The 21,107-nt window shown below is 43.8% G+C and overlaps 1 long non-coding RNA gene across 1 annotated transcript; it reads left to right on the forward strand.

Annotated features, from left to right (window-relative positions):
* The first annotated feature begins 345 nt into the window (after nucleotides 1–345).
* LOC103658383 lies at nucleotides 346–20,366 on the forward strand. Its single transcript, XR_567139.2, has 2 exons — nucleotides 346–2,454; nucleotides 19,903–20,366. It is a non-coding gene; the product is annotated as an uncharacterized LOC103658383 (long non-coding RNA).
* The last annotated feature ends 741 nt before the right edge of the window (nucleotides 20,367–21,107 follow it).

Consider the following 21,107-nt stretch of genomic DNA (forward strand, 5'->3'; position numbering starts at 1 on the left):
TGTGTTGGAGCTAAAGACTGGGGGATGGTACTCTACCCCTCATGGGCACGCCCCTCGGGTAGTGACTGTCTCCCTAACTCCATGCTGCTGGGATGTGTTCCCTTCTCTTGGAACCACAGGCGCTGCTGTTGCCCGAGTTGCCCCTGAACTGGCCCAGCCCTTTAGATGCACTGTCCTGTTGACTGTCACTGCATCATCCCCCAGGCCTCCCTCCCTCCCCAACATGAATTCAGAGCAATCTCAGGTGGTCCTAATTATCTCCAGGTACGTGCCTGGCATTTCGGGAAACCACTAAGCCTCACATCCTCTCAAATCCTGCTACCAGGAGAGCACTTCGCTGGGCACTTGAGTTCTTGCATTGCTCTCTCAGGTCAGTGAGATGAGCGTTCAGGCTCGTTTCCTCTCATCTTCTGGGCAGGCTTGGGGCATAGTGGAATAGGAGCAAGCAGGAGTGCTTACAGGCTTCTCTCCTCGTGTCCATGAAACGGCTCGTGGTGCTCCAGAAGGGTCACTAACAGGAGGTGGCCTCTGGCCCCAGCCCTGGAACTCACTCTGAACATGATGATTTGTACCTCTGGAAGGACTCAGAATTCCAGAGCAGTGATATTTCCTTGGCTGTGCTTGGTGGGGATTAGCACTCCCAGCCAACTCTTGATTATCTGTGGGAGAAGGGAGAGGATAGACCATTGACGTTTCCAAATAACCCTGGAACTTATTCTGGCCAACAGCTCCGCGTGTCCCCTGTGCTGGATCTCCTTCCAGAGCACACACCGAGAAGTGAAATCTCTGGACTTGGCTTTCAAACCCTCTTCTCTTTTCTTCCCTCTTCTGTTTAGCCTTTGCTTTTTTTTTTTTTTTTCCTCTTTCTCTGTGTGAGAGAGGCCTCCAGCATTGGACAAGGAAAGAGAGGAGCAGCAAGAGGATGGATGTAGCAGAGTACTCTGTTGTAAATAATGGAAAATCCGACTCAAACTGGCTTAAATAGTAGAAGACAGTTATTTAGTTACATGAATAACTAAAAAGTCTGGTGGTTGGGATGACATTGAGTAGGGTTAGCTCCAGCAACCGAGAATACCAGGACCATGTTCCTCTCCTCCTACCTCCCACAGTGTGGGCTTTATCCTTCGATTTCACATGGCAGTCCCCTGGCAGTTCTAGGCCCTCACCTCATGCTAGCAAATGGTTATGAAGTGTCAGACCTCACATTCTTGGAAGTGAGATACGTCTTTTGGTAGCTCCTGAATGTGTTTGAGGAACGTTGCTCCTTCATTGGCCTACGCCGAGCTACATGCTCTTCCCTTGACCAATCTTTGTGTGCGGTAGGAGGGTTTATCCTTCAACTTCAGACTTAAACTTACCCTTAACTTAAACTTATCCTTAAACTTAAACTCAAAGATTGGATGACGTTCACCTGCGTTGGTGAGGGTGATCTTTACTCAGTCTACTGATTCGAATGCAAGACATTTCCAGAAACACCTCCATAGACACAGCCAAAAATAATATTTTACTAGCCTGCTGCACAACCCTTAGACCACTACAGAGTGAGCCAGGACACATGCATTGAAGTCACGGGGACAACATTTCCTCAAATTGTGTATGTCGATGAAGGTCAAACCAGGGTGAAAAAAGATTCCAGGGAGTCGTGAAAGGAGAGAGACTTATAGGGAGAAGTCTGTGCCTTCTCTGGCCAGCCAGCCCGGCCAGCCCCATGGTCACTCCCTTCTGTCCCGTCTGCTTTCCCAGCTGCTGCCGTGGGGAAACATCACCTTGGTAATCTAATGGTGAAGGCTTTGAAGGCAGAAGTTCTGCCTTCCTCCTCTCTTCCGGCCCCTTTGTCAGGCTTCTGCTGGACAGGTATTTCAGCAGTTTTATTTAGTTCTAGAAGTGACTTTCAAAGATGTTTACATGATAGAGACAGTAGAATATAGGCTTTGGGGCTTGCAGTACTTGCATTTGAATTTGAGGGCCACCACTTAGCGACTGTGTGACCTTGAGCGAATGATTTTATATTCTGAGCTTGAACTTTCTCATCTATCAAATGAGTGAATAAAAGTCTCAGACCCTCAGGGTCGTTGGGGTAAGGCAAATGAGGAAGTTAAACATGCTACCTGCTCTCGAATAGATTCATATGTGAAAAGTGCTTAGAGTAGTGCCAGCCATAAAAGAGGTGGTACAAAAAGTTACCAGCAATGATGATGAAGATGATGATTACGATGTTTCTAAGTTCCCAATACGACTAATTTTTCTTTTCCATCTAAGTAATCTAAATTTCTGACATGCCTGACCACCAGCAGGATGCTGTCAGTGGCAATCCAGAGTGAGGGCACGCCCCGGGGGAGCAGCCCGCTTTCACCCAGTATCTACTGCGTCTGGATTTGTTACTTCCCTCTGCGGCTCCTTGCTTCCGGGTCACTCAAGGAGGGCTGCTCTCCAGTTTCCTCAGCATGGCAGCAGGTATGGAGGCTGGGGCTGTGGGAGTGAACAAGGTGACTTGAGGGACAGGTCTGGGTGGCAGCATGGGGGACACGGTTGGTTGGCATGAGAGAGGAGGAGCAGGAGGCCAGGGCCCTGGGAAAGAAGGGCTCTTTTTGGTGTCTTGCATGGTGAAGCTGGGTCCATAGCTGACCTGGTTTCTTTTTTTTTTTTTTTAATTTTTTTTATTATATTATGTTAGTCACCATACAGTACATCCCTGGTTTCTGATGTAAAGTTCGATGATTCATTAGTTGCATATAACACCCAGTGCACCATGCAATACGTGCCCTCCTTACTACCCATCACCGGTCTATCCCATTCCCCCACCCCCCTCCCCTCTGAAGCCCTCAGTTTGTTTCTCAGAGTCCATAGTCTCTCATGCTTCATTCCCCCTTCTGATTACCTCCCCTTTCTTTATCCCTTTCTTCCCCTACCGATCTTCCTAGTTCTTATGTTCCATAGATGAGAGAAATCATATGATAGTTGCCTTTCTCTGCTTGACTTATTTCACTTAGCATTATCTCCTCCAGTGCCATCATTGTTGCAGCAAATGTTGAGAACTCGTTCTTTCTGATAGCTGAGTAATATTCCACTGTATATATGGACCACAACTTCTTAATCCAGCATAGCTGACCTGGTTTCTCAAGGAGAGCTGCCCAGTTGGCCCTGAAGGAGAGACACCCACCACCCCTGGGGCTAACCTCCTCAGTTCCCATAGTTTAGAGGTGCTTCTCCATCAGAGGCTGAGGCAACCTTCGTGTGTGGCCCAAGAAGGTTAGGACCACGGGCCCTCACTATTTGAGACTTTGTCCTCGTGGCTGAAGTCAGCTCCCTCTTCTTAAGGCTTCTGCCAAAGAAGACTGCTCTATTCTGAATGTTTGTGTCCCTCTTCCCATATTTGTATGTTGAAACCTATCCCCAATGTGGTGGTATTTGGAGGTGAGGCCTTCAAGAAGTTACTAGGGAGTGAGGGTACAGCCCTCATGAATGGAATTAGTGCTCTTATAAAAGAAACCCTAGGGAGTGCCCTTGGCCCTTCCACTGTGTGAGAACACGGGGCAGAGACACCCTTTATGAGCCAGGAATTGGGCCTTCAACAGACACCGAATCTGTCAGCACCTTGATCTTGGACTTCCCAGCTTTCAGAACTCTGAGAAATAACCCTGCTGTTTATAAGCCACTCCGTCTATGGTGTTCTGTTATAGCAGCCCCAGTAGACTAAGATAAGGAGGGCAGGAAAGACATTTGGAGATGCACAGAAGAGGTGAGCTGGCAAGAGCCTGGGCCTGAGGTCAGGTCATTTGGCTTCAGATCTCAGCCCTTTTGTTTGTAGCATTTGTGACTTTGGAGAACTGTCTAACCCACTTGAGCCTCAGTTTCCTCAGCTGTAAAATAAAGACTGCTAATATTTGCACTCTCTGTCTGGCAAGGTTGTTGTGTCCACTGCTTCCTATTAGGGAAGTGTGTGAATTGTCCTCAGCTTCCTCATCTGTAAAATGGGACTATGAAGCCTCCCACAGAGGGCTGTGGTAAGGCTTAAATGCAGTGAAGAATGCAAATTACTCACCACAAGATGGCTATCAGGATTGCTAAACTCCGGGGTGCTTTTATATCCCGGGCTAGGGAGGAAGTCCCATCACCTTCCAGTGATTGGGAGCAACTTAGACATGACCCTAGGCTCCCTGGGGGGCATGTGGAGGGTGCTGAGGGAAGCAGGTGCCTCCACAGCCCTCACAGAGCCCCAGGGGCTGATTCGCGAAGGAGGAGGAGTGTTTGGAAATCTCAAGGTGGAAGTGCAGGGAAGAATGAGTCAGACAAAGGCCCATCCTGTTGACCTCAGGAAGCGTGATGGTGGCATTTGATTGCAGAAGAGCGGCTGTACGCAAGGCCAGCTGCCACCTGGGTTGGGTTGCTGTTTCTCGTGGGCAGTTTTATTGAGCTGTGGCTGCTTCATGCTAAGTAGACCAGGGATCCCAAAGGATCTCTTCAAAGATCATTGTTAAAATGTACATTTCTGCCCCCCGCCCCCAAGTTAGAATGGACCAGAAAGGTTCTGGGAAACTGCATTTGCAGGGAACACCCCGGACAGGTTTTCTGGCTTGAGAAGCATGGACCAAAGGGATAGAAATCAAACATTATACTAAACACTAAATTCTCTTAACACCCTTTCCATAAAACAATCCTTTGCTCTCAGGGCTGGCTTCACGGGCGTGTTTAGAAGGCCTCATCCTTGGTTTAATGTTCTGCTCTTGCCATCTTGAAATTCTTAATTTTTGAACAAGGGGGCCTCACATTTTCATTTCACACTGGGCTTCACAAATTATGTAGCAGGTCTTATTTGCAATATAGATGAAAATTATAGAAAGGATAGACTTGCCTAAGGTTACACAGCCAAGTTGTGGAAATGGGTTTGGAATCCTAATATATCTGATTCTGCTACCCTATGACTTTAAGACTCAACAGCATGGACTCTAATAGTGGAGTTTCAATTCCAGCCACCGTATCAGGGCTTAGGCTGAGGGGAGGGACTTCTCTGGGCACCCACAAACTATACTAGGTAGATTTTCGTCTATGCTACTACCCATATAGATAAAGCTAGTGTATACACTCACTCTGGGGTAGGGAAGATCCTGTGTAACTTCAGGCCCACAGCTCCTGTTGGAAGAATGTGGAGAATCCCTCTCTTCCCTGTCCCTCCTCTTAGCTTTACTATATAGGGAGGATAAGGCAATATGGTGGAGTGAAAGGCGGACAGGATATAGAGCCAGAAGGCGGGGTCCAAAGCCAGCAATGACACTCACTATTTAGACAACATAGAGTAATGGGTCTCTTACATTCTGAGTATTAGTTTCTTTCATCTGTAAAATGAGGTGATGCAAATACAACCAATGCCCAAGGTTGTGGTGAAAACGAGATGGTCAGGTGTAGAGGAAACAATGTATAAAGGCTGATATAAGCTCTGGGACATTCATGACTTGGAGCCTTGGTTGGCGCATACAGAAGGAAATGGTTTGGTCAGAGAGAACCTGGGTCATGCGGAGGGAGATTTCACCTCAGGGTAAACACCTCTGGTGTCCCTCGGGTGGAACTGGAGCTTGACGGTGGCCTGGGGTGGGAAAGAGGTGGCAGCTTAGGGGTGCCACAGGGACTGGGACTCTATGTACTCAAAAGCTTTCGGCCACAAAGGAAGGCAGAATTACCAATAATTATAATAGTAAAATCCACCTATGATGGGGCGGGACACAGAGAGCTCAGTTGAGATAGAGCTGTTTGGGTGCAAGTATATTTTGTGTGTTAGGTAAGAACCCCACCCTTGTTGCATTGGAGCTGGGCCTGGGGGAGAGCAGTCTGAGAATTAAAGAGAAGCAGAAAGCAGTCCCTAGAGAAGGAGGTTTGCTATACCTCAGAGACAGTGTTTTGTTTTGTTTTTACAGCAGGATGTTGCCCCCAGATCTTTGCTTTTAAGACTACAGAGCTAAGATAAGTCCGTCTGCGGGGACTGCAGATAACAAAGAGCCAGGGACTCACTGGAACAAAAAGACTCCAAGGCCCCGAGGCAGAAAGAGGTGGGGGACAGGGTGAGGGCAGATGGTCAGAGTGGCTCCCGGTCTGCACAGACAAGCGTGGGTCTCCAGAGGCCTCCGACCTGCTCTGCGGGCAGGTGGCCCATGTGAAAGTGCCATGTTGAGAAGCAGGTGCCAAGAGCAGGTGAAGAAGGGACAGGAAGTGGGCACAGCCTGGGTTGGATGAGCCCACACACATTCGGCTTAAGGTACACGAGATGGGAAGTCGATAAATACTCCACTTGATGCTAGAGAGAAGTTGACGTTACTGTTTCTCAAACTGGGGTCCAAGGGTCCTTGAGTGTCTGCAGATGAATCTTGGGAGTCCACAGATTTCTTTTTGAGGATATTTAAATTTTGTGTTTTCCTATTGATGACATCCTAAAGAAAGTCAGTCTAAATATAATCTGGGTCCTGGGTCAGAGGACTTCAATGTTTTTTTTTTTTTTTTTTTGGCATCCACTCACAGAAGGAATCCATTTTACATGATGACCTGGTTTCCATACCTGATACTCACACTCACATGAACAGAGCGGCCGGGCCGCCTGTCTAGACCAGGGCCGCTGCACCAGGTGTGAAAATAATGGGATCATTCCAAGCCATTTGGTAAATAGCTCTGAACATTTTAAGTGTCACCACCACTACGTACCTCTCTGTTGTGTTGGTTCCCCCTCTGGGATCATCCCCCCCCACCAGGATGCAATAACCAGCGGAGGTGAGAAGAGGGGGAGTGCAGTTTCCTGTGACTGCTGTAACAAATGGCCACAGACTGGAGGTTGAAACCCCAGACATTTATTCTCTCACTTCTGGATGTCGGAAGTCTGAAATCAGTTTCCCTGGGTCAAAACCAAGGTATCACAGAACCCTGTGGCTTCTGTCGGTGTCAGATCTCCCTCTGCCTTTCTCTTATAAGAACACCTGTGATTACACGGTGTGGCCCACACAGATAAGCCAGGATAATCTAGCCATCTCAAGGGCCGTAACTTAACACATCTGCAAAGACTCTTTTTCCTTATAAAGTAACATTTCCAGGTTCCAGGGATCAGGACCTGCTACTGTTGGGGACCATTATGCAGCCTACTATCGCGGGCTTGTGGGGCCCTGCTCCAGAGGCATGCACCTGTGCCTCTTTGGATTGGTCACCTCTGTGCGCACATGTATGAAACAATTGTCTGTATACAATACGTATTCTGACACCATATGACACATTTTGATATTTTTTTCTTTTCTATATCTTTTTTTCAAGTGCTTGTTTCAGCACACTAAATCGACCCACTATTAGGTTGTGACCCAGTTTGAAAAACACTGCAAACACCTTATAACCCAGTAAATTAGTCATGCCACACTCGCGTCCTCTATATTTGTGTCTTTATTACATGGCATTGAACTTTATTATCACAGGCTAATGCGAAAAGAACAAGAACAGAGAGAGTTTTAATACATAAATGAGATAGTAGAGTACGGACATAAAAATGGACACGAAGACCAAGGAGGAGAATAAGAGCCCAGAAATAAATCCAAGCATATACGGTCAGCTAATTTTTGACAAGGTTGCCAGGAATACATAATGGCCCTGGGAAAACAGGACATTCACATGCAGAAGAATGAAACTGGACCCTTGTCTTACACCATATATAAAAATCAATTCAAAATGGATTAAAGCCTAGACCTGAAACTGTATACCTCCTAAAAGTAAAGGAGGAAAAAGCTCCTTGACATTGGACTTCACGATGATTTTTAAAAATAGGACACCAAAAGCTTGGACACCAAAAGCAAAACTAAATAAGCGGGACCACACCAAACCAAAAAGCTTCTCACAGAAAAAAAATAAACAAAATGAATAGGCAACCTACAAACTGGGAGAAAATATTTGCAAACCATGTGTCCGATAAGGGGTTAATATCCAAATTACATGAGGAACTAATATAGCTCAACAGCAAAAACTAAACAAACAAGAAACCCAAACAATCTGATTTAAAAATGGGCAAAGGACCTGAATAAACATTTTCCCAAAGAAGACATACCACTGGCCAACAGTTACATGAAAATGTGCTCAACATCACTGATCATCAGAGAAATGCAAATCAAACCACAATGAGATACCACCTCACACCTGTTAGAATGGTTATCTTAAAAAAGAAGATAACAAATATGGGTGAGGATATGGGGAAAAAGGAGCCTTTGTACATTTTTGGTGGGAATAGAAATTGGTACAGCCATTATGGGAAACAATATGAAGGTTCCTCAGAAAACTAAAAAGAGAACTACTACATGATCCAAGGAATCCTCTTTTGAGTATATACCTAAGGGAAGTGAAATTAGTCCTTCAAAGAGATACCTGTGCTCCCATGTTCATTGCAGCATTATTCACAATAGCTAACATATGGGAACAACTTAAATTCCACTGATAGACAAATGGATAAAGAAATTGTGATGTATATACACACACATACACAATGGAAAATTATTCATCCTTAAAAAAGGAGATCCTGGGGCACCTGGGTGGCTCAGTCAGTTAAGCGTCTGCCTTTGGCTCAGGTCATGATCCCGGGATCCTGGGATCAAGCCCCACATCAGGCTCCCTGCTCGGCGGGGAGGCAGCTTCTTCCTTTCCCTCTGCCTGCCGCTCCCCCTGCTTGTGCGCTCTTTCTGATTGTCGAATGAAAAAATAAAAGCCTTAAAAAAAAAAAAAAGGAGGTCTTGCCATTTACAACAAGTTGGATGAACAGAGGACATTATACTAAGTGAAATAACACACAGAAAGAAGAAAACGTGCATGATCTCACTTATATGAAATCTAAAAAAGTCAATACCTAGAAGCAGAGAGAATAGTGCTTATCAAGGGTGGGCAGTTGGGGGAAGTGGGGAAACGTTGGTCAAAGAAGAACTTAGAGTTATGTAGGATGAATAGTTCTAGAGCTGTACTGCACAGCCTGATGACTACGGTTAATAATGATGCTTCGAGGGACACCTGGCTGGCTCAGTTGGTAGAGCATGCAACTCTTGATCTTGGGGTCATGAGTTCAAGCCCCATGTTGGGTGTACAGATTACTTTAAAAAAATAATAATGCATTGAACACCAGAAATTTGCTTAGAGAGATTTCAGATGTTCTCATCACACACAAAAACAATAGCTATGTGAAGAGAAGATATGTTCATTAGCTTGACTGTAGTCATTTCACTGTGCATGTGTATATATATACATATATTTGTATATATATATATTTGTGTGTGTGTGTATATATATATATATATATAGCAAATCAACACGGTGTACACCTCAAATAGATACAACTTTTATTTAAAAATATGTTAATGATTTGCTTACGATAAACAAGGATCAGTCAGCATGAGGGACAAATGAAGACTTGACAGTGGTTTGGATGGGCAGAAAAGGACAGGAGAATTGAGTTCTTCCATGGCACATGAAGGCACAGGCATGCCAAACCCCAAAGAGTCCAAGCCATGGCAGCCCATGCCACAGTCACATTCTGTGCAGAAATGTAATTGCAGCAATTTAGAATAGCGTTGTTGGCCACAGTAAATTAATTCTGTTTGTTAAGATTTTGTAGTGTTTGTACTTCATTTCTAAAATTGCTTGGGTCTCATACATCATATGAGAGCTGTAAGCCAATGGACTTTTCAAAACCTATTTTTATATTTTCATATGTCCAGGTAATGTAAAAAGAAAAGGAAGTCCATCCTAGCAGAGTGGTGTTGGTGGGGAAGCCACAAGAATTTTTTTTTCTTCTGATAAAAGGCGTAGAACATCATTCAGGTTAAAAGAAATGCTGGTCTACTGCAGAGAGTGGAACGGGATACGTGCATATGAAAATACAGAGGTACAACTGGTGAAAAGAAGATCAGGAACAGCAGCAGAGACCGTAAGCTTGAAAAATAAGGATTGACTCCAGGCAGGGGAGACCTGAGGAACAGCATGCTTCTAGAACATCGGAGATGTTCCTACCATCAAAAGAAGTTGACAAACCCAGGTGGACAAGTATGTAGTCCAAGTAGGAGGGCAACACAAAAACAGACCAGCAGGGAGACTCCGCTTCCAATTACTTGTGGTTAGAAGATTTAACCATTCCCTAGGAGAAAGATGGGCGGCAAGCACCCAACCCCTGTGTTCTATCTATTGAGATGAAATACATAGGGCTTAACTTACCTGTTTAAGAAGGTGTAAGTGTAGATTTAGCTCTTTAAACCTGAGGGATACCTGGCTGGCTCAGTTGGAAGAGCATCCAACTCTTGATCTTAGGGTCGTGAGTTTGAGCTCCACGTTGGGCGTAGAGATTACTTAAATAAATAAAACTTGAAAAAAAATTCTTTTAAACCTGTAGGTTTTTTTGATTGTTCTAAAATAATTCCTCTGCCCCTAGTGTTAAATCAAAAAAAGTTATGTGGTGTCCAAGTAGAAACGTCCATCCCAGTCAGACCATATCAAGGCCAGGTAGGGAACCCCTGTGAGAGAATGGGCTGGTCGCCACTGCACAGACCCCGGTTCCTCCACAGCTCCACTTCAGAACTAAGATGACTTGAGTATCTCTAGGTAGCCCAGTCTTACAATACCATCGAGATATTTCTAAGACTTGGAAGGGCAAGTCAGTTCATAAAAACCCAACCTGTTGGTTTTTCAGAAGAGAAAAATGAGGTCCCAAAAGGTGATTGAGTCAAGGTCACTGGCATTCATGATGAAACAAAAACTATAATCCAGACAACAGTCCTGACTTCCAGTGTAGACCTCTTTCTACAGAAATTTGACTCCCCTTTTATGTAATGTTTGTAGTTTAGAAAATGCCCACTATATTAAACACAAACATGAAACCAATGTGTAGCTACTCTGAGGTCCTTTTAGTGGACATACATTCATTATATATTTTGGGATACAAATACTCTCAGGACCCTTTGAAATGACTTACAAAAGGGTAGACTGAGAAGCAAAACATTTATTTGAGGTCCAATCTGGCCACTCACTGATGATTAATTCACTTCATTTTCTCTGAGCCTCCATTTCCTCATCTGTAAAATGGAATGGCAGCACTCTCCTTGATGTCCTTATTGGACTAATATGCAACTGAATTGAGACTGAAAGTCTCAACTGAAAGAACTTGGTGTTTATATATTGTAGAGTATTTTCAGGCATCACCTTATAAGATGGCATTTAAATCATCAGAACACTGGCTAATAGAGTTAATTGAAATGGAGGGACTACCTGGGCTTAAATCCACTTGCAAGATGTGCAATACCAAGCAGAGTTACTTCACCTCTCTGTGTCTCTATTGCCTTGTTGAGAAATGGGAATAGGATAATAATAGTGTTTATCTTATAGGACTTTATGAGGATTATATGGATTAATTTCTATAAATTACTGTTTGGCACATAATACGTACTCAATAAGTGTTAGCTATTATTATTATCTTGCAAACTTGCTGATGGTGATGTCTTTTTCATTGTCGTAGATGTCTTCTCCTTGTTGTACTTGTGTGATGCTTTAGAAGTCAGCAAACGTTAGCGCCTCTGGAAACTGTAGCTGGGAACCTCAACACCTCTCCTGGGAACCCTTCCATTATTAGCACTGTAATAGGAAAAGCAGAGCCGCCTACCAGAGCCAAGTTGGCAACCAAAGCAATCTGCTGCCCCCACTTCCCAAGGCCCAGTTGACATCAGTGGAAGCCTGAGAGTACGAGAAGGGACCAGTGTTTGCATTGACCTGGCTGCTGCAGTAGCGTGAAGGGCAGCAGGGGCCTCAGGCAAGGCCACCCCTTGTGGGGATCCTGGCAGAGCATACAAGTCAAACAGGATCAGGGTGGGGCATGCTTTGGCCCAGAGAACCCATTGGCACCAGCTCATGGAAGGTGGGAACAGGGAGTGCCCCAGATGATTCAATGGGTGGCATGTTTCCCTCTGAGCCGCTGCCAGAAATGCCTCTCAGGCACTGGTTAAGAGGCAGTGAGTACAGGGGTGGCTGAGAGGCCAACCCCTTCAGGGCTGCTCCAATTTCTCTCACACCTCTGTGCCTTTGCAATTATGATTTTCTCTGCTTGGAATATCTTCCTCTCCCTACATGCTGGATAAAAACCTAGTCCTAGCTCATTCTTCAAGTCCTGATTCAAATAGCTGGGCAAAAGTTTCTGGAGTCTATTAGGCAGAGCTAGGTGTTTTGGACAGTACGCAAACTGTGTATGTACCCCATCCACTATACACTTAATACTCCATCTTGTATACTTACATCTTACATGCTCCATCCGCTATAGCACATTACAACTCTTCGCTGTTAAACGGTCTTGCCAATGGAGGTGCCCATCAACGAGATTCCCCGTAGCTTTGTCCATAGACCTTGTCAAAGTGCTGAGTCTAGAAAGGCATGTTTCCACCATACAATCCTACGTCCAACCAAGCTGAATGGACAAGGGGAACCAGTCCCTAGATGGTGATGTGGGCCCCAAATCAGATTCTCACAGTCAGGGATTTGAATCAGGAGAGACTCCAGCAAGGAGCAGTAGCAACTGAAGCTGAAAGATCATGACATACAGAGAACATGAGGTAGAGGATGCTGTGATGTGCTGCCCAGATCCCACTGAGGAATGAAGGATTTATTCCCCTTGCTGCTGATGGTGCTGTCAGCAGACAACCCTCAGTTGTTAGCTTTTCTGGGGAATTGTCTCTATTGGAGATTTCCCCTCTCCCCACCTAAACATGTATCCTTCCCAGGGAAGACCACTTCCAATGGCTGCTTGGGAAATTCTGGAGTGTCATTTCAGATTCAGAGTGATCTGTGTAGATGGCTGAGGCTTTTGTCAGTACTAGGATGACCAACTGTCCCAGTTTGCCTGGGATAGAGAGAGTCACAGGGACAGAGGCTAAAATCTGGAAAGCCCCCAGCAAATGAGTGGGTCATGCAAGTCAAGACAACACTGCAGCTCAACTTCTCTCCCCATTTCTTTCTACCAATTTCTTTTTCCTTCCACAGGTGGGAATCCCGAGAACACTCCCTAATAAACCTCTGGCCTGTTAATCACCATCTCAGGGTCCAGGGGATTCAACCTGTGACACTGGAGAAGTGATGATGTAAAAGTTTAAATTACAAGGCATCAGAAACTGTAAATAAGCAGAAAATATAGAGAAAAGGTATGTTACAGTGATCCCAGAACTCACTTGGTGATGGAAGTGAAAGAAACTGATGATAGTAGTTATGTCAATAGCAGCTCTGGGCTGAGGGTTCTAGAATCATTTTGGGTTTCTAGCAAATAGGTCTTCTTCATTCTTTTGTAATTTTTATCATAAACTGAAATATTTTGCTCATCAGTTCACTATTACATTTTTTTTTTTTTACTGGAACATAAGTTCCACAAGATTTTGGACCAGGGTTTATAGTATTTGGCAAGACCCAGAACTATACCTTTAAGATCACTCTTCATGAAGACTCTTCTGTCATGGCGTCGTTCTTAAATTTAGGCACCACCACTTCCCATGTTGCTCTCTGTGTTCCTACAATAAACTCTCCTCTTATTTGAGATAGTTTGGATAGGTTCCCATCTTTGTATCCAAAAGATTAGCACTTCTGCATCAGCAAGGGACTTGGTTGTTGGCCGCAGAAACCAAACCAACCACTCTGGAAATCTTCAGGGAAAGAAATAAACTTATTGAAACAATGTTAGGGATGTTAGGGGGTTCTCAAGATCAACGAAGGACAAGGCCTAGAAAATAAGCAAGAACCAGAGGATCTGCCACTAACATCATGATGACTAGAACCTCCAGCCATACTCAAAGTTCTTATAACACCGTCAAGATTCCATGTCCTGGGAGAGCATCTGATTGGCTGGGCCTAGTCATATGCTTATCCTGAAGCTGCAGCAGGAATGGAAAAGGGAGAGAGAGAGGAGCAGTTAGCAACTTTGACTTCTGTGGTGTGAGAGTGTACTGACTATCTCAAACACACAGTATGGGGGTTTTCCCAAACAAGGGAGTGATATGGTAAGAGGAAGTTGGGGTTAAGGGCTGAAAGCCAAAAAACAACAGATGTCCACTTCAGTGTCCACCTCCCTCCTAGGCTAAAAGCTTTTAAAGCAGGGACTATGAATTTTCATCTTTGTATCCTAGATGTCTGATGCCTGGTACTCAGTAGGTGCTTAATAGATGTTTTGTTTTATTTTTTTTAAAGAAATTGCAGGTTAAGTGATTTCTCTTATTCAAGAAACCAGCACATATGGGAGACTGGTGCTTGCTCCTTCAAGAATGCAAAGATGGAGACATGAAACACCAATTCTTAGGGGCTTTAAAATCTAGAAGTGGGTTTGGGGCATACAGACAGTATATCTACATACATATGTATCATGTGTGATGGACACACTATAGAGTACAGCTATGTCTCCATAGGGCAGGAGGAGTTCTGTCATTATGTCCCTCTGGTTGTACTGTTCTCATGAGCGGAATCCCCAGTCACCCTGTGACCCACCAAGAGGGTGCCTAACTAAAGAGGGGGGACTGTTTTTCACCCTGTTCCAGATACCACGTTGTCTGCCCCCCTCCAAAGCAATCACACGTAAATCTGTCTTCCAGGGAAAGTTTAAGCACCTTTCACTCAGAGCTTGAAGGATACATTAAAACTTGCCTGAATCAGGGGTGTAGAAAAATCAACCCCTGTGCTCCCAGACTGGCTCCATCCCCTTCCCACCAAAATGGGGGGGGGGCACTCAGTGCCCAGAACTCAGGATACTCCATGTCAGGCTCCAGATTGTGCCGCCCACAGCTGCTGTGTCTTGTCCTGATGCTCCCTCTTGTTTTGCTTTGTTCTCTCTCTATATATAGTCTTCCCTCCCAAACTAAGTCCTGGCTTACTCACCCCACCCCATTTTCTGGGACACCCTGTGCTTCTCTCAGAATTCACCCAGTCTCATATCCTCTTTTGTGTCTTGTAGTGGTCCGGCTTCTGGAACCTGCTAGAAGTCAAAGGCATAGTCCAGGCTACTGTTTCTCCTGTTGGTGAAAAGACTTGAACTGGAGTCCCAAGATGAAAGGGTTGGGAGTTCCCATTTCCACTCCTAATGACTCTTGGCTTTGCTCCAGGCATCTAAACCAAACAATACACATATCTTTCACTGCTAAAACTAGTCTCTTGCTGAAAAACCTCAAGTTTAGACAAGATAATCATGTAGCTCCTGGTAATATTACTTTAATTTATTGTCCTCAAGGAGCATTTATCCACCTTCCAACTCTGGGTTAGATTACAAAACCTGTTTTGTTAAATTGACAATGAAGCCACCTGTTCTAGTCACTCCCTTTTTTTCCTGGGTTTCTTTCCAGTCTCTGAGACCGGGGCAGGGGGACAAGAAGAGTATCCTCACATGCGTACATGCATTAAAGAGAAAGATGGGGAAAATGGTGGCAAAGGAAACTAGTTGTCCCCTAGTATCCATTCTCCCCCTTTTCTATAGACAAAACAAACAAACAAACAAACATTAATTTTTAGCTACCTGCATGCTACATACCAGAATATAACCTGCATTTCCCAGCCTCCTTTGCATCTAGATGTGGTCATATGACTAAATTCTGGCCAATGGGATGTGAGTAAGAATTTCCCGTGTGATTCCTGGCTGATACCCTTAAAGGGAAGGAATGTGCTTTTCCTTTTCCCCTTGTCTTCCCCTACTTCTCCTTCCTGCTGGCTGGATCACAGACATGGCAGTCAGTCATCTCAGACCACAAGGAAGGCAACATCGTAGGGGTGGCAGAGCAACAAGATAGAAAGAGTCCAGATCTCTGATACATTTCAGTTGCCATAGCAGCCCTGAATTATTAATGCCCAAACTGTTCCTAAGGGAAAAATGCATTTCTAGTTTATGTCGCTATTATTTTGGATTTTCGTTAGAGCAGCTGAGCCTGTATCTCAGGGGTAAGTAAACTATGGCTTACAGGCCAAATCTGGCTCATGACCTGTTCTGGTAAATAAAGTTTTATTGAAACACAGCCATACCCATTCATTTTTGTGTTGTCTATGGCTTCAATGGCCAGGTGTAACAAAGACCATATGGTTCCCAAAGATTTAAGTATTTGCTGTCTGGAACTTTACAGCAAAAGTTTGCCATCCTCTGCTATACCCATTAATTCATATGTATATCAAAATATTAACGATGATTACTTCAGGATATTTTAATTTCTTCTTATGTTTTTCTCATTTGATCAGTCAATCCTTCTCAAAAACAAAACAAAACAAAACAAACAAACAAAAAACCCCACAAACCTCTGCAAGCAATGGGTGAATTTATGTTTGACTCCGCCCTGTAGGAGCCTGCAATATCCACACTTGTATTGTTACTCTCTTCCCTGCCGGAAACACTTGAGCCACTAACCAGCTTTCACAAAAATACGGGATCTGGTATTGTATTTGGTAGGAGGATTTTGTTTGCTTGTAGCCAGAATTTGACTTAGTACATCTAAGTTATTGGGTCCATCTTTCTCTCCATCTCTTAGCTCAGCTAATTTGTAATAATTTGTTTATCTTTAAGTGGGTTCTTCGTGCTCTAAAAATATGGTTGCTGGAAGATTAGAGCTTGCATCTTTCTGGCTAACAGTTCATAAATGTGTCCACATATCAAATTTCAGAGACAATTCTGATTGGCCTTGCCTGAGTCAAAATTATGCCCGAATCAATCAATCATTGTACCTAGGAGGAGAGAGTGATTTGATTAGCCAGGTGAGGAGCTCAATGTCAACAATGACATGGATTTCTCTCAGAGGAGTGGTTTTATTACCTAAAAAGGAAAAGAAGGAGCCCAGGAAATAAAAACAAAACAAAACAAAAAACAAACAAAGTAAATGGCTGCTCATTCCAGGCCACATGGAATGCTTGTATGTGGTTTTGATCGTGTCTGCGTCTGTGATGTGACATTTATTTGGCTCTGAGACAGATGTGAATTGATGATTGTTTAAGTGACCATGCCAAGCTTAGCACATCACAATGTCTATGTCAAATCGGAATAATTCTTGTTTTTCCTTTTTTTTTCCTTTTAGCCATGACTATAAGTTTATAGAATCTAAATGTCTGAAAACTGAAATATAGGCAGCATCCAGCTTTCTGCAAATAGCAAGATGTAAAAAGGCAGGATTAAGCAATGTCGGACAAAGGAGGGCATAAAGAGTTTAGACAACGTGGATTTGAGGCTCCGATCTTCTACTTCTTGAGTGGACCGTTTATTTAGCATCTTTGAGACTCAGTTAACTCTTCTCTAAAATAAGGATAATGAGGTTGATCTCTCAGGATTGTTTTGAGGATTAATTCTCTATCCTGACAGTGGGTTCCACTCTGGGCTTTCAATTATTTGGGTGCAAACTTGTGTCTGTCGATTGGGCTCTCAAGTTACTGTCAGCCCACAAAGGAGCATTTGGCAAGAGAAAATTTGTTGACCAAGTAAAATTCAGAGGTGAAAAAGCAGCTGGCTTCAGATCCATGACATTACCAGATTAAATCTTTCCTTGTGCCCACAGAGTTTGATGCATCAGGTAAGTGCTTGAAATCTATCATTTTCTGTAGGTTTCCAAGGGGCTCCCAAGAGGAAGCCAATCATTTTGTTAAATTGCTGTTTCAGTTACTACCCACTTTTGAAGATGGTAGATGGTATTTTTCTTTTTCTTTTCTTAAATTCGTGTTCATTCATCTCAGTCTAATCACATAGGGACTAGGGGAGAAAAATAGCTAGGGCATCTCAGAAATTCTAGGTTACCATCTTGCTTCTAAACCACAATACCCTTGCCTGGCTTTAATCTGTCCATGCCTCAACTGACTCATCTATAAAGTTGAGATAATGGTCTTGAGTAACCTATTGGGTTAAGAAGCTGACATATGACCATTAGGAGATAAAGGGATAAGCCAGAACGTTCAAACAAGATGGTATCAAGCAGTAAGCTGCCAAGGTCAGGATGAAGACCATCAGGTCTCAAAAATTTACTGTCTGAACAGTATGAAAGGCCATACGCATTTATGCATTTCACTGATGTGCTATGGGGCAAGACAGAGAAGACTCAATCTGTCTCCGAAGAGAAAATAGGGGCACACAGAGCTATTTCATGTCTCAGTGTGCTGTAGAAGGCTCTTCTAGACTGCTAAGAACAATCATTTACTCAGGTGTTCCAGGTGATAGGGGTTTACTGTAGGGATGCTTAGCTAGTAAGAAAGCACAGAAAGTCACCATCACCTGAAGAGCTCTCCTAGTGGAGATCTGGAAGCTTGCTCAGGACTGCACAGCATTCCAGGTCCCACCAGCCACTCTAGTGATGCATGTCTGGTGACTCAGCTGTGCCTGTGTCGCTTCTACTGGACCAGGTCTGCATCTACTACTCTTGCTGACTTCTGCTCCCCCATCGCCTACTTTCTGTTCAACCTCATGCTTCTTGCTCACCCACTGCCTATGATGCTTGCTTACTGGCATCCCTCATGGCTTTTTTGGTTTTCTCAAATGCTAGTTCTTCCACTTACTCTCTTTCTATGTGGCTCAAATTCAAACTTTCCTAGAAAGAGAACCTGCCTGTAACACAGATGCCTTTGGCTCAGGCACAAAGCCCTATTCAATCATTTGCAGCCAGGGTGGTTGGGGCTTATTATTCAAAACATGGTATTTTATATATAAGCTATGAAGAAAAAGGTCTATGTAACTCTCAGGCATTTTAAGGTTTCACACCATGTCCATTACTTGAATATATTTGTTTAATCTCTGCTTTGTACCACAAAATTATTGAGGCTGTTACACTGGTAGCTCCACTGTAATAAAGAAGGGAACCTATACCTTATGAAAGTGCTAAATGTTCGTGGAAATTCTGTGAGAAAGTTGATTTGAAACTGGTGATTCAGAAGGACTTCATGGGTGAGGTGAAAATAAGATGGAGCATGGAAAATAAGATGGCTGGATAGAATATTGATATAAAAGAATGAGGATAGAACACTCTAGGCAGGGGGAAGAGTGTAAAATAAAGCACAGGGGACGGGTGAGCTATCCAGGTTGAGTAAGTCAGAGGCTTTCATGGGGAGAGAGGAAGGGGAGCTAAATCTGAAAAATTTAAATGCCAAGCTAAAGAGTCTGAACTTTATTTATTGGGTTGACATTGGAGGAGACATTAAAGATTTCCAGTATGGGCAGTGACAGGACTGGAGCTGTTTTTAGGAGTCTTCTGACACCTGGGTATGTCATGGGTTGAGGTGGGAAACAATGAAAGACAAGGAGATCATTATTGTTATGCCAGCGTGTGTCAGAGAAAACAAAATGAGATAATAGATGTGAAATAGCTGCCGGAGGTAGCAAATAAGAGCTTGTGGTTATGGAGTGCTCACTATGTGTAGTCCTGTACTGGGGCTTCCTGTACCAGATTTTATTTAATCCAACAATGATATTATAAAGTAGGAATTATTAGTCTTGTTTTACAGATCATAAAATAAAGACTCAGATCAATACATGTTAACGAGTGATAGAACTAGAATTTATACTCAGGTCTGGAAGACTCCAAAAGTCATGCTTTTTGGACTCCTCTAGACTGCCTTTCAAAGTCATTGGCAACTGACTTAACAAAGGGGCAAGAAAAAAAGCTGTGGAAAAGAGAGTGTCAAGTTTTCAAGAGTGGTTAATGGGGAGTGTCCTAGTGTTATGGACAGGAGTTAAATAAAGGAGTACTTTTTTGCAGAGGCAGTTGGGAGTTTAAAAGGAAATCTGGAGAGATGAACAAGGTTAGGAGCTCACTTAGACCTTGTCTTAAGGCAAAGTACATGAATCCACGTAAGCAGCAGTGGAAGTCATAGGACATAAAGAGGTCAGGAGACTCAGGATGACAAAATGGACCAATCAAGTACTCCATCTCTTGCTTTGTATTTGGACAGGCACGAATGACCACTCTGTGCTGGAAACCACATTGCCCTGCAAACCTGACTGATCTTCCACACCTGCCTGCTAGTATTAAACGATGTCAACATGTGGGCCAGTCTACCCACTCTTTCAGAGGACAGCCCTGCCTACAGCCCTGGGGAGGAGGTGGCGGCCATGTTTGTAACACGTGATCCCACCAACCTGACCACAGCTGGTCCGGGAGTAACCAAAAGACGGACTGACCAGCAACCTGTGCCCCACTGGATGGTTGCTAAAGGCTGAAGGATGAACTCTTTTGCACACTACATATCTGGTACATAGACTTGTGTCTCTAATTTGTCAGACCAAACAACGGACTAAACAGTGTTTTAAGGACAATGCTGAGTCCTTATGATTTCCTCTTATCATTGCGTCCTCTGGGTCCAGCACCATGTCTGGCACATTGTAGGTGATCAATAAATATACATAGATGAATGTGTATTTATTTTATTTTATTTTATTTTATTTTACTATATTTTATTTTATTTTATTATTTTTTAAAGATTTTATTTATTTATTTGACAGAGACAGCCAGCGAGAGAGAGAACACAAGCAGGGGGAGTAGGAGAGGAAGAAGCAGGCTCCCAGCAGAGGAGCCTGATGTGGGGCTCGATCCCATAACGCCAGGATCACGCCCTGAGCCAAAGGCAGACACTTAATGACTGTGCCACCCAGGTGCCCCTATTTTATTTTTTTCATTTATTTTTTTTATTATGATATGTTGGTAACCATACAGTACATCGTTAGCTTTTGATGTCGTGTTCCATGTGAATGTGTATGTAAGTCTTAGCCGTGGGCACAGCTTTGGCTCAAATAGGGGTATGGAATTATGTATGGTTATTGTGTGTGCTTTTGCTGCACAGCTAAATAATTTATTTTGTTCTATCATAGGCAGTTATGTCCATGTCTACCTTCCTTTTTTTTTTTCTTTTAAAGATTTTATTTATTTATTTGACAGAGACAGCCAGCGAGAGAGGGAACACAAACAGGGGGAGTGGGAGAGGAAGAAGCAGGCTCCCAGCGGAGGAGACTGACGTGGGGCTCGATCCCATAACGCCGGGATCACGCCCTGAGCCGAAGGCAGACGCTTAACCGCTGTGCCACCCAGGCGCCCCCATGTCTACCTTCCTTAATAATTATTATGAATGTTCATAATGTCAGGCACTTTTCTGAGTGTTTC

The sequence above is a fragment of the Ursus maritimus genome, unplaced genomic scaffold, assembly GCF_017311325.1.
Source record: "Ursus maritimus isolate PB19 unplaced genomic scaffold, ASM1731132v1 scaffold_8, whole genome shotgun sequence".
NCBI classification, from domain to species: Eukaryota; Metazoa; Chordata; class Mammalia; order Carnivora; family Ursidae; genus Ursus; species Ursus maritimus.